General features: G+C 34.9%; 1 pseudogene; it reads left to right on the top strand.

Moving 5' to 3' along the window:
- The first annotated feature begins 5,110 nt into the window (after positions 1-5,110).
- Positions 5,111-5,210, top strand: LOC122127529 (annotated as a pseudogene).
- Positions 5,211-13,936: the final 8,726 nt, after the last annotated feature.

Below are 13,936 nucleotides of genomic sequence, written 5' to 3'. Positions count from 1 at the left end.
AATCCTAGCTACTCAGGCGAATGAGATCTGAGGATCAAGGTTCAAATCAAGCCTGGGCAGGAAAGTCTTTGAGACACTTAGCTCCAATGAACCACCAGAAAACCTGAAGTGGTAGAACACAAGACTTGAGCTGAAGACCTCAAGAAAAGCACCCAGGCCCAGACTTCAACTCCTACAACTGACAACAACAACAACAAAAGACAGAACACACTAACAACCTGAGGTAGAGGCCTGGGAAAGTGCATTAGGGATAGAGTGTTTTGCATCTATGAAACCATAGGCTTGGTTTCTCAGGACCATATCATTAGGAAAAACCCTGAAGTGGCTCTGTGGCTCCAGTGGGAGAAGGCTATCCTACAAGAGAAACTAGGTACAGTGCTCAGGTCCTGAGTTCAAGCTCCAGGACTCATGTATGTGTGTGCGTGCACACCCCCCCACCCCCCCCACCCCCACACACACAAACACACACACTCACAGACCAGAAGAGATGTTGTTACACAAAATGGTAAAGCACTGGGCTTCTGCACTGTGCTCCTGCTCAGCACAAAGGCCTTGTGATCAAAACCTAGCCACCCAGGGCCCAACAAGGAGAGGTCAAAGGTTTCAAAACCTGATGAGCTTCACCAGCCCTAGATGACAGGAAGCTTTGTGATATCCAACATGTATTTGGATTTCCCAAACCTAGGAGAGGCATCATAGGCCCATCATTGCTCCAATGAAACATTTCATTAGATTCAGTGCCCTAGTTGTCTGCCAGAAGTACTCCTGAATTATATTGAGCACTTTATCTGAACACAAAAACATAGTCTCACAAAAGCAGGATAAGTGCACATAACTTTATCTGCCATGGAAAGTGGCACAAATGAAAACTTGTTGTTAAAACAGAGCACTGGGGAGAGAGATAGCTTGGGGTACAAAGAGACCCTTTTCTCCTGACCTTCAGAGCACGCCCACATTCATCCTCACTAACTGGCTCAGGTGGAATTGTTTGTTACCAAGCTGTACAGGAGTGAGGTCTTTTGTCTGCCTGTCCACACAATGTGAGAAACTTCTTCCAGCAGGCCTGGGATGCAGAGAAACCCTCAGGTTACACTGGGAACAGTGATGAGTTCCCTGGAACATGCACTGTCTTGAAAGAAGTCTCTGTGTTATGAAATTATTGTATTGAATACAAATTTCCTAACTTGGTGCCATTCATCATAGCTATTCTATAGCTTCACCTATAGGAATACATCCATACATAGACAATGACATGGAAGTACAGACTCTTTTTGAGGGGGCAGGTCCTGAGGTTGAACTATGAGCCTAGGCATTGTCCCTGAGCTCCTTTTGCTCAAGGGTAGTACATGAAGCTTGAGTCATAGCCTCAATTCTAGTTTTTTTGTGATCTCTTAGAAGTAACAGTGTCATAGACTTTCCTACACTGGCTGGATTCAAGCTAAGATTCTCTCCATCTCAGCATCCTAAGGAGGTGGGATTACAATCAGCAGCTACTGACATCTTCTTTCCTTTCTTATTCATTTTTTAATCTGGACAATCTGACTTCTTAGCAGGGTCATTCCAATGGTTTGAATTTATAAGTAAACTACCCAATGTTTATTATAGTTGCTTTCTCTCCTCCTCTTCTTCTCTGGTCACAGGTTTGAGGCCAAACGTGAGAAATGAGTGTCATAGTATTTTGGAGCAAATATCCACAGGATATGCCAATTCTGTCACTTAGCATTGAGCTAGAATTTACTGTCTCAGGATAAGAGGACCGAAACCTGGAGTGATCCTCATACTGTCTGCATTGCTCCTTTTGCCTATAAAATGATCTAATCATTATGAGTGTTTTGTGTCTCCAACTTTAAGTATCTAGAACACACTAGAAGCATCTTCCTGTTTCTGTTTTTCTGTAGTACCTCTCGAGATTTAGACTAAGGATTTGTGTGAAGCGGCTCCTCTGCGAATCCCTGAGAAAAGCCACTTGAAGCCTCTTCAGGAGATCGCCATTCAAAGCCAGCTGAGCAGGAAACTCGGTGAGACTCTTATCTACAATAAACCACCAGTGAACCAGAAGTGGAGCAGTGGCCCAGAGGGTAGAGCTCCAGCTTTGAGAGAGAAAGCTGAGCAGGACGTACAAGCCAGACCATGCAGGAAAGCCTGGGAGTTGATTATGTCCAATTAACGACCAGATATCTCTTCAATTACATTCTGTTGGCATGTTGCATGGGCCTAGGTGAGAAGTCTTGCCCCTGTTATCTGATGATACAGGTAACTGGGACCTGAGATCCTAGGACCCATGGGTCCTACAGAAGAGATGTATTTTTTAGACATCATATCAGCAAAATTTGGGCATAATCACTGGAATGCTTCAGAAATATGGAGAAAAACAGTTTGGGACCAGCGAGTTAAAACAATATACAGAGCAGCAGAATAAAATCCCATATAGATTAGAGGAAAACAACACTCATTTTTTGCTATGTGATTTCAGAAGGCCATGTACACTTAGAAGGTATCACAAGTTTGTACCTAAAATATTGCATTGATACATTTTATATTCTGATATATATTCTAAACCTAATTATTTATATTCTAATTGTATTGATTAGAATAAATATCCATTTATTTGTCAAATTATCAATTAATTCTAGTAACTTTCATAGTGTGAAATATAAAATCATCACATATAAATGTAAAATATATAACTATATATAATATAATGAAAAGGCTCATGTTTTGCATTGTTCTGTTGTGGTTAGGGTATCAAAGGCAACTCTGTTTTAAAGTATTATTCCATTATCTCTACCTCAGTGTTTAGTAGAGTTAAACCTAAAGCTTTACCATTTGTAGATTTACAGTCTGGACGCAAGAGGAAACACTGTGGTTAAAACATTAGCAATTTAGGGAGGTTGAGCTTTTCTTCATGTGTCTATTGGCCATTCTTCTTTGTTCTTCAGAGAAGTTTCTCTTTAAGTCTTTAGCCCACTTATTTATTGGGCAGTTGTTTCTTTGAGTATTTGTTGTTGGGGATTTAATTTTTTGAGTTCCAAGTATATTTTAGATATGATACCCTTGTCCGTTGTATGGCTAGTGATGATCTTCTCACAATCCGTGGGCTTTCTATTGATCTTGCTAGCTATGTCCTTTGCCATGCGGAAGCTCTGCAACTTCATGCAATCCCATTTGTCAAACCTTTCTTTGATTTGTTGTGTTTCAGGGTCTCTATTCAGAAAATTTCGACCTGAGCGAAGGAGACCTAGGGTTTCTCCTATTCTATCCTGTAATGTTTTCAGAGTGTCTGCTTTGACTCCGAAGTCTTTGATCCATTTGGAGTTGATTCTGGTGTAGGGTGATAATGCAAATCAAGACAACATTGAGATACTACCTCACCCCAGTTAGAATGGCAAAAATGAAGAACTGTAATAACAACAGATGCTGGAGGGGATGTGGACAGAAGGGAATCTTACTGCATTGTTGGTGGGAGTGTAAACTTGTTCAACCACTTTGGAAAGCAGTACGGAGGTTCTCAAAAAACTTCACACACAGCTCCCCTATGACCCAGCAATCTCACTTTTGGGCATTTACCCAAATGTTTACAAACAAGACCACACTATAGCTATCAGCACACCTATGTTCATTGCAGAATTATTTACCATAGCTAAGATCTGGAACCAATCCAGATGCCCCTCAGTAGATGAATGGATCAAGAATATGTGGTATATATACACAATGGAATTCTATGCCTCCATCAGAAATAATGGCATTGCCCCATTTGTTAGGAAATGGAAAGACTTGGAAAAAATTATATTAAGTGAAGTAAGCCAGGCCCAAAGAAACCTAGGTCCCATGGTTTCTCTTATTTGCAATATCTAGTATATGTATGAGTCAAGCAGAAAAGGTCAGATAATGTGATGTTAGGAAAATGAATCCAAGATATGTATTTAAATGGTTTTTTTCTTTCATGCATTTGTTTCTAATGAACTTATAAGATTATCTTTTTGTTGCTTTGTATGTCCCTCCCCCACATTATAACCCCTGCTTTCACTATATTTGATGTCGGTATAATTTGTGAAGTAGAAGGGGAAAAACAAGTCATTTAAGGATACTGGTGGACCCGTGCAACAATGAGAAGTACAAGTTGTCATGTCCAAAATGAACTTTACAACTTTGGTGGGGGGGAGGATTGGTTGGGGGTCGGGGGGAGGCTGGGAAGGGATGTGAAGGGTAAACAAAGAAGGAGGTTGCAATGCTTGATAAGAAATGTACTCATTATCTTGCCCATGTAATGTAACCCCTCTGTACATTTTGTTCACAATAAAAATAATAATAGAAATAAAAATAATAAAAAACATTACCAATTTAAGGCCTAATAATCAAGAGAAATATATGGACTTCTCTTGCAACTATGAAAATATTTGGTGTTAAAATGGCAGTAGTGTAAGTTCCTGCCTGTTTGGAAGGTAGACAGGCCAAGACATTAGGTAATCATGAATATGAACATTTTTTCACTTTCTTGGCTTTAGCTACTTTTGAAATGGTAGGTATCATAAACAATCATATTTTGATAAAATGCCTTCTAGTATGAACAGTTCTGGTTGAACTGTTCATCTCTCTATGATCACTTGTAACTAAGATTAGTTTTGTTCCACTAATACAATCTATGCTGTCAGAGTAAGATATTCTGGTTGGTCTGTTCCTACATGGAAGAAGGGTAAAGGGTCAGGTAGACATTTGTGCCAGTAAGACATCATTTGGGAAAATCTCAGCTGCATATGTTTAGAAGTAGCTCTTAAACAAGGCTTACTTTGAATCCATTGGCTCCACAGAGCTAATACAGTTGGATAAATAAGTACTTGAAAAAGCCGTCTCATTTGGACTTAGCTATTAATACTTGAAAGTATGATCAAATTCTAAATGAAAAGGACTTAAAATAGTCATTGACAAAAAAATTGCAAATGTGAGCAATCAACTGAACAACATTTTTTTTCAACTATTCACAGAATTTTAGGGAAATAAGATTAATAGCATTTTTAGGAACAATAAAGTTTCCTTGTTACAAATAGGCACTTAAGCATATAAGCCTTTATAAATATTTCATCATTAACTACTAAAATTTGCAGGATACTACATTCTTCAGCAGCTTGTATACCAAAATTACAACAATACAGAGATTAACATGGCACTTGTACAAGGATGATATGAAAATTTGTGAAGTATTCAAAATTTTTCATTCTTCAGATGCAAGAAATGAAAAACAGCTATTAAAAAGTTGATTACAAAATTACAAGTGAAACAATACACCTAATTCATATAATTAAAAGTTACTTTGATATCAGTGTATTAAATTTTCACCTTAGAAAGGCCTTTACATAGCATAACCTTTACACAACTTTTGAAATTAGACAACATTGTAGTTTTATCCCAAAGAAATATAATAATAAAAGGACCTAGGGAAAAAAAAAGGAATCAAACTGTTTCTGTATGGAATGCTATCTGAAAGGACACATTAATGATCCTATATGTTATAAAACAATGTAGAATTCAATGTATTATATCTAGGAGAGAATAAAAGAGATTATGGACACTATACAAACATAGAATATAGAATATTTTAAAATATACTTTTTCAGACAAACAATGGAAATATCTTTAGTTTCTATACTACTCATTTCAACAGATAAGTTAAAATTATTTCCGATCAACAAAATCACAAACTCTGCATAAATCATTATAGTTGTATACAAAAACTCTTGAATACATTTTGACATCAAAAGCAGACAATTCACTTTGAAGAACTCCATAGAATCCGTGAATTGTTACTATAAGATATTGTTGTTATTTGGATTGTGAAAATATATTGTATTGACAAAAAGGAATTAATGACATTTTTGAAATTTAAGAAAATTAACCGAATCATTAGGATTTAGGAGAACAATTTGTACAGCCTTCCACAACTTCAAAGAGGTAGTGATACATACTTATCCTTTTGGTAATATCAAATGCAGTTTCTTCCAAGTGGTTCTTCAGACCTGGTTTGACATATTGGTTCAACAGTTCCAGTGTATTTTTGCTATCTCAATTACCAGCAGCAAGATGCAAGGGGGTCAAGAAGCCTTTAGTTTCGGCATTGGTATCTGCATCATGAAGAAGAAAGAAGCCACTATGGTATTATTACACGTACATGCACTGTGCAGGGGTGTCCAGCCATCTACAGTTATTGCATGTGCCCCTTGAGCCACCAACTCACGGACAATGTCTAAGTGTCCACTGTAGGCTTCCCGATGAAGAGGGGTATACTCATCGTCATCCCTAGTACTCACATGAGTAGCCTTTTTGGAAAGTATTCTCTGCAATGTAGTAAGCTGGTTATTTTCAGCAGCCCAAAGAAGAAATTTGCTTGGATCCTTCTCCATTTTTTTTCTTGCAATTTTTACCATTCCTCATATTTTCATCTTGTTCCTCATCTTCATCAGAATTGCCTAACCAGATACATTGAGTACCAGTGGAAATGAGGTGTCCATGTATTTCCCTAATAGTTAATGTTGGTTGACCTGGTCAGAAATATCTGGTGAATTCTCTGCGTATGTTTTTTCACCATGATTTATTTTCTTTTTCCATTTTTACTATTCGAAATTATTCTAACTGGAGATTAGGGAATAAATGGAGAGCAGAGGAAAGATGTTCCTCCATATTCAAAGTACAGACTGAAAATGAGGACCAGTGGTGTCTTCATGTGCAACTTATTCTAGGAATGAGAAAATGTGAAATAATGCCCCCTATATAAATGATTTGGGAAATGGCAGTGCAGAAAGTGAAATGATGCAACCCAAAATATAAAACAATATAAATTAGGATAATTATGGAGCAATCATATTATCTATGAGAGCCATGAAAGACATAGATGAGCTATCCACAAAATCCATGCCTCTGATCAATTTATAGAACAAGCAGAATTTTTTTTAAAAAAAGATGGAAATAGAATTTATGTATTTACTTGAAATTAGTAAATACCTTTTTAATAGCCTACATTAGAATCTAAATCCTTGATAGCACTAGTAACAGATCTGACTGAAATCAGTTGAATCACACTTTTCCTGTACAATGAAGGAATAGGTACAGGCTAGGAAAGCAGCTAGAAAAGGCAGGCTGATTGTATCTGTGAGAAAACTTTGTGGAAACTGGTATTGAGGATTACTTACTGGTGACCCACTTGCACTGGAAGCATGATTCTGACCTCTTGCTTGCTGATTCTGAACTATTGCTTTGATCATTATATTCTCCAAAAAGAAAAAGAATTGATAATAAAGGACTACTAATACATTTTGACTTTTCATTAAGCATATTCAATCATCAAAATCACACGAAGACAATAGACAGGCCTATTTTTTTTAGATGAAAACAAGTGTCTTTAAAAAAACAAGGAATTTAAGTAGTCTTCCAAAGGACTTCCATTTTACTTACTGCATTATACATTTTTCCTAATGTTGAGTAACAATAAATAATGGATCTACTAGAAAGCTCTTAAAGCTCATCTGTTCAATAGTGAGTTCTCTTACACTATATTATGGAATTTTTTTGTATGGTCTTAGGAAGAAATTTACATTACTAACTTGAATTTGTGACAGGACAATATCATGAATGTACATCTTTCTTCTATACTCTCAGTTTTACATAATTATCTAAATATGTGCATTAAATAAGTATAGAGGAAAAAGTAGAAGCCACACTGGTGGATCATGGCTTTAATCCTAGCTAATCAGAAAGAAGAAATCTGAGAATTGTAGTTTGCAACCAGACTAAGAAAAAAAAGTCCATTAGATTTTGATTTGAAAGTAACCAGCTAAAGCTAGAAATGGAGCTATGGTACAAGCAGTGAAATGCTAGCCTTGAGAAAACTAAAACAAAAAAATAACAAATTCTGGGACAGAGCCAGGCCCTGACTTCAAGCTCTAGTATTAGCATCAAACTAATTAATTAATTAATTAATTTAAAATAAATTAAGTGGTCACATGTGGAGAAAATGCTCAGGGATATCACCCAGGCTCTTATTTCAAAAACTACAATCTACCAAAAAAATCTATTTAAATAATACCTGTGTAAATAGAGTATTTTCATCACCCAAATGCACATCCATGCTCAGTTACTTTTGCAAGGTAACTCTGTTATGTCTGGAGTACCACATAACATTATCACTTAAGTAGAAAGCATTGCAACATGGATTCACTCTATCTCTCTAATGGATTTTTCTCCACACAAATACTCAAATCTTACAATTATTCCAATTCTTTGAAGTCATAGCTTTTTTCTTTAACATCCATAATATTAAAGTTTGAATTTAGTGTCTTGTGTCTCCTAAATGGGTGTTCTTACCAGTTTGTCATGCCCCCAGCCCTAAATTATCCAGATTAATTTTCAGATAGAATCTGGCTTCCTACTTGTGTATGATCATGGGCCCAGTCCACTTGATGTTATTCTTCCTGGAATTTAGAATAACAGGTGTCTGGCATTGTGTACAGAGCTTTATGTCCAGTCTGGGCTTTAACCACTATCCTCACAACAGTAGACTCCCATATAGTCAGGTTTTTCATAAGCTTATCATAGCTAATTTTTTTAAATAAATCTTTCCATTTCCTGCAGGTTCTTGAGTACTGAATTAATTTGTGTTTTCTTTGGGTTCGTTTGTTTCATTTGAATATATGTATTCAGTGGTTCCTCATTTTTCCTTTGGTTTCTTTCACTCAAGTTCTTACCTAAAGTGCTGAGAAACCAATTCTTCTTTCTCAAGATAGTCAAGCTGAACTTTATTTATTCCAAAGCAATTTCAGTAATATTTAAACATCTTCATATCTAGGAATGGTATACAAATGCTAATCACTGAGAAGGGTCTTTTTATTTTCACAGCAGTCTTTGGCATTCACAGACTCATCATGAATTATACAAATATAATAAAACTCAGATGCTTGCCAGGAGGAGAAAAACCTATTACTAATTGTTTGACAGAGGCTTCCCTTCTCATGAATGAAATACGCTGCTTGATGCAAGATTTCACAGAATCATATTGCTAGGGAGAACCTAAAAAATCAGCTAACACTACAGAGTTGAGGGAGATTACTTGACTTCCTGAATAATTTACTTTTATGTCAAATAAAAGCAGGCTTCCAAAAAGAGAGTAGACTTTAGAGAAACATGATGAGTTGTATGTAAGTAGGTGCTTAGCTGACTTTGTTAATTGGTGGACTAATACAGGGAAATAAAGTACAGCAAAGTAAAAAAATAAAGAACTCTGCATTGAAATAATCATTTCTGTGTGTGTGTGCATGCACACATGTGCGTGTACACACACGCATGTGCATTACTCATGCATGCATTATTCATTGCTGAGGCTTGATAGTGTCTAGACACTATCCCAAAGCTTCTATGGTCAAGGAGAGTGGTCTACCACTTAAGCCACTACTCCACTTATGGTTTTTTGGAGATAATCACATGTATTGTCATGATTGGACTGGCTTTGAACAGTGGTTTTCAGATCTCAGCCTCCCAAGTAGCTAGCTAAGCTGATTCAGTCTCTGAGTAGCTTGTTAAAATGCTGCCTGTACTCTATGCTTCACTGCTGTTTTATACTTTTCCTGAGGTAATCACAAGTCTAAGTCATGTATGTCTAATTGTTTAAAAATATTTACTGCTTGGCACCAGGGCTCCCAACTGTACTCTTAACTACTTAGGAGGCTTGAGAACAGAACCCAGGCCACATTTTAGTGGACTTCCATAATCTATAGCTGGGTGCATTGGATCATTTCCACCATCTTGCACTATCTAGAGACTAAAATTGGAAGGACTGCAGGATCAAGGCCAGCCATGGTAGATAGTGCAACTCTGATGCCTTTGATGATGGGAAGGCTAAAAGGACAGATCAGGTGCATGTTCTTGTGGAAAGTTAACCCCTACCCTAAAATTAACAACTGATATGATGCCAGCCTAGCAAGAACAATACACGAAGTTGAAATCCCCACCAAAATAAGTATATACCTTAACATCCAAAAACATAGTAGAATCTGTTCTTTGCTCTGATATAATCTTTATCTGATTATCATATGATGTGACAGAATAGTTTCTTCGTTAAACTTATGATATATTTAAAAGGACCTAGAAAATTCTTCCTCACTTCTTAAGTGCAAATGAATGGCAAATTGCCTCATTTCTTACATATTTGACTACCACTAAAAATTCGTCTAATGATTATTATAGTAATACATTCTGATTTATTACTTTACTGTGTAACAGTTTTTAAACTTTTTGCTTCTCTGTTGAAGTTTAAGTATTTAAATTGTATCATCAAAATATATTCCTTGTGTACTTGGGGCAGTTCTTTACTAAGTTTTTAACCAATGGCTTCTAAGAATTTTTTTTTATTGTTAAAATATTGTACAGAGGAGTTACAATTACATGGGCAAGACAATGAGTACATTACTTATCAAGCATTGTTGCCTCCTCCTTTGTTTCCACTTCCCATCCGTTCCCATCCCCTCCTCTTCCCCCCCACCCAATCCTCTGCCCCTCCACAGCCAAAGTTGTAAAGTTTGTTTTTCGACATAACCTCTTGTACATCTCATTGTTGCAATGGGCCCACCTGTATCCCTATTTAAATTATTTGTTTTTTCCCTTCCCCTCCAAAAATTATACCAACAGCAAATACAGTGAAAGCAGGGGTTATACCGTGGGGGAGGGACATATAAAACAACAAAGAAATAATGTTATAGATATGTTGGAAATAATTGCATGAAAGAAAAAAATTTTGAATACTTATCTTGGGGTTCATTTCACCTAACATCAACTTATCTGACCTTTTCCACTTGACTCAGACAAATACTAGTTATTGCAGATAAGGGAAACCATGGAACCTATGTTTCTTTTGGCCTGGATTACTTAACTCAATATAATTTTTTCAAGTGTTTCCATTTCCTAAAAAATGGGGCAATGTCATTTTTTCTGATGGAGGCAGAGCATTCTATCTAAGAATTCTTAATTGGTATATTCTTTGGTTTATTTTTAATTTCAATTTAATTTTATTGTCACGGTAATTTACTTAGGGGTTACATTTTCATAAGTAAGATAATGAGTACATTCCTTATGGAAGGAACATTGTTATCCCCTCCATCGATTTTTTTGTACACTCATACAACTACTGATGCTTTTGCAATTGCTATTGATCAATGGGCACTTTTTCTTTCTTTGTTCATGCATTTTTATTATAAAATTGATATACAGAAGGTTTACATTTACTTGTCACCTAAAGAGTACACTTCATTTTATTTTCTAAATTTCAAATTTTGAACTTAATTATTTATTTTCTTTTGTTTCATTAGGGTAATTCTTTTTTCAGAGCTGTAGGATTAGTTAATTTAATTGCATGATTTTCACACATGTAAATTAATCAGACACATATATTTTGCTTTTAAAATATTTAACATGTGAATATATGAAATTATTTTCTTAATTTAATATGGTTGGTGAATTTAAATAAATTTATTTTCTTATAGTTCTAAACATATTTTTCCAGGTAACAAATACTAACTGTATTTTCAAGAAACACATACTTTATTAAAAAAGGCTTCATTACCTGGTCACTTTTTGAAAATTTACTTTCTTGTACTTGAATTTAAAAAAGTTTGAGCTGGGCATGGTGATTTGTGGCTTCATTTTCTAGCTATAGGATGAATTGCAAATAGGTTTGTAATTCAGGAGAGCCTGGGAAACTATGAGACCTTATTCTAAAAATATCCATAGTGAAATGATTAGAGATATAGCCATCAATAGCAAGATATGGAGCATGCACCTGGATATCATATTCTAAATCTTGAGTTAAAACACCAGTAACCTCAATCTTTTGTCAAAATAAAATGATACATGTTTCAAAATGTTTATTATTTAAAACATGTTTGCAAAGGTTCTCATGTGTTCTATTTCTTAATTTTCAATTTACTTAATCTATAAGAATCCAAGTGTATTGTCTTTTATTTCTCCTAAACTTTTATATAGTATGAGCAATATTATTATTTCATATATTAACTTTCTTTTACTATTTGTGATAATTTCCTCGGTTTAATATAATAATATCAATATTCTAAATGTGTGTACGTGGTGTGTGTGTGTGTGTGTGTGTGTGTGTGTGTGTGGTTGTGTGTATGTGTGTGTGTGCTTTGTGTGTACTTTGTAATGTTGGGGGGTCAGATCAATGGTTTCACAAATGCTAGGCCAAGGTTTTTGCACTGCACTATACTGTCTAGTTGTAATGTAGTGTTTTAAATTATGACTTTTAAATTTTCATTACTAGTGATTTTTCAAAATTATATATGATAAAATGTGATCCATATACTATCCACGTTAGCAAATTTTATTGTTATTTAGAATATTTCTACTGCCTTTCCACTTTCAAACCCTTGTGTTTGTTATTGATAAATGTTTTACTTTGCTTCTTTTCTCTCTTCATTTTTCCATTAGACTTTACTTATTCTTTCTCTTATTTCTTTGGAAAATAATTATCATATTCCTATTAAAATTTCCTTACACTGTAAGAGGTCTATACAATGCTTTATTTTCTATTTTATTTTTCCAATCTTCTCTGACTCTCAGCTCACACTATTAGGTGGATTAAAAAGAAAAGTGTTTCAGGACAGTTGATTATTTTCCTGCTTCTCTTCTTTGTAGTCTTTCTGTCTTTTGAAACAAAATACTACTGGCATACAGCTCCTATATGGTCCATCATTCTGTCCCCTCTCACTCTCCTCTGTAGTACAGCTCTCAAGTCGTTATCATTCAGGTATATTATGCTGTAGTGTTATCTAAATTTTAACTCATTCCTAAATTAATTTTAGTGGCTTCAAGCATTCTCTAAAGACATTTTTCTATATATAATCTCTGGGGCCTTGTGTTTTCACAAGGTGCAAAATATGAGTGACTATCAAACATCTAGATAACTGTGTTATTGGATATTGGTCCACCTGCTCAATAAACTCACATGTAAGTTCAAGGAATACAGATCATTCAGAACAATCTTGTAAAATGGTGTTGCTTGAAACCTCATACTAGATTTGAATCTTATTACCATGTTTAGTAGTGAGGACAAAATAGCTCTACTATAAGAACAGACAACCAGAAGAATGTAACAGATTTATTAACAATAAATTCTTAGTTTTATGGTCAAAAGATTTTTAAAAGGATGCCATGAACTTTATCAAATAAAAATAGAATTTAAAATAGGTGTATTGGCACTATTGCTTCTCTAGATTTAAACAATGATCTTGGACTACTACCTTAAACCTTATACAAAATTTTAAAATAAAAAATGATTATCAAACTAAATGTGAGATATAAAAACTAATAATATGTAAATGTAAAAATTCATGACATTGGATCAGTAAAGTTTTCTAAACATTTGAAATGGAAAACATTAGTGGCTAAAGAAAAGCAAGAATAAATGGGTTAATATCAACTAATGACCTTTCATAATTCTATGAAAAAAGTGAAGACATATCCAACAGATAGAGGGCACATATTTGTTAATGCTACAATGTTAATTCGACATTGATCCTGAGTCTTAACTACTTTTATATCTTCTAATTACATATAAATTTTTTCCTGAACAGGTTATTTCTTTAAAGAACATATGTAAATTAATGGTCAATAAGAAGAGCAAATGAATTAAACTCCTCTTTAGTATCTAAGAAAAAATAAAAATAAAACTCATTTCTATGACCATAATATAAAAAGATGACAGAAAATATAGTAATGCATTTGCGGAGAAATTGATATACTCTAGATAGCAGAATGATTTGTATAATACTGCAATCAATTTTGCAAGCAAGTTTTCAAGTCTTCTAAAGGTCAAAGAGAATTGTATATGATCCAGCCATTACACTTCTACGTATTAGTAAAGAAAAGTAAAAAACTTATTTGG

Source organism: Dipodomys spectabilis, unplaced genomic scaffold, assembly GCF_019054845.1.
Source record: "Dipodomys spectabilis isolate Male_0828 unplaced genomic scaffold, ASM1905484v1 ptg000301l, whole genome shotgun sequence".
In the NCBI taxonomy this organism is placed as follows: Eukaryota; Metazoa; Chordata; class Mammalia; order Rodentia; family Heteromyidae; genus Dipodomys; species Dipodomys spectabilis.
The sequence above is the reverse complement of the archived record's forward strand: the minus strand, read 5'-3'. Positions and strand labels throughout refer to the sequence as shown.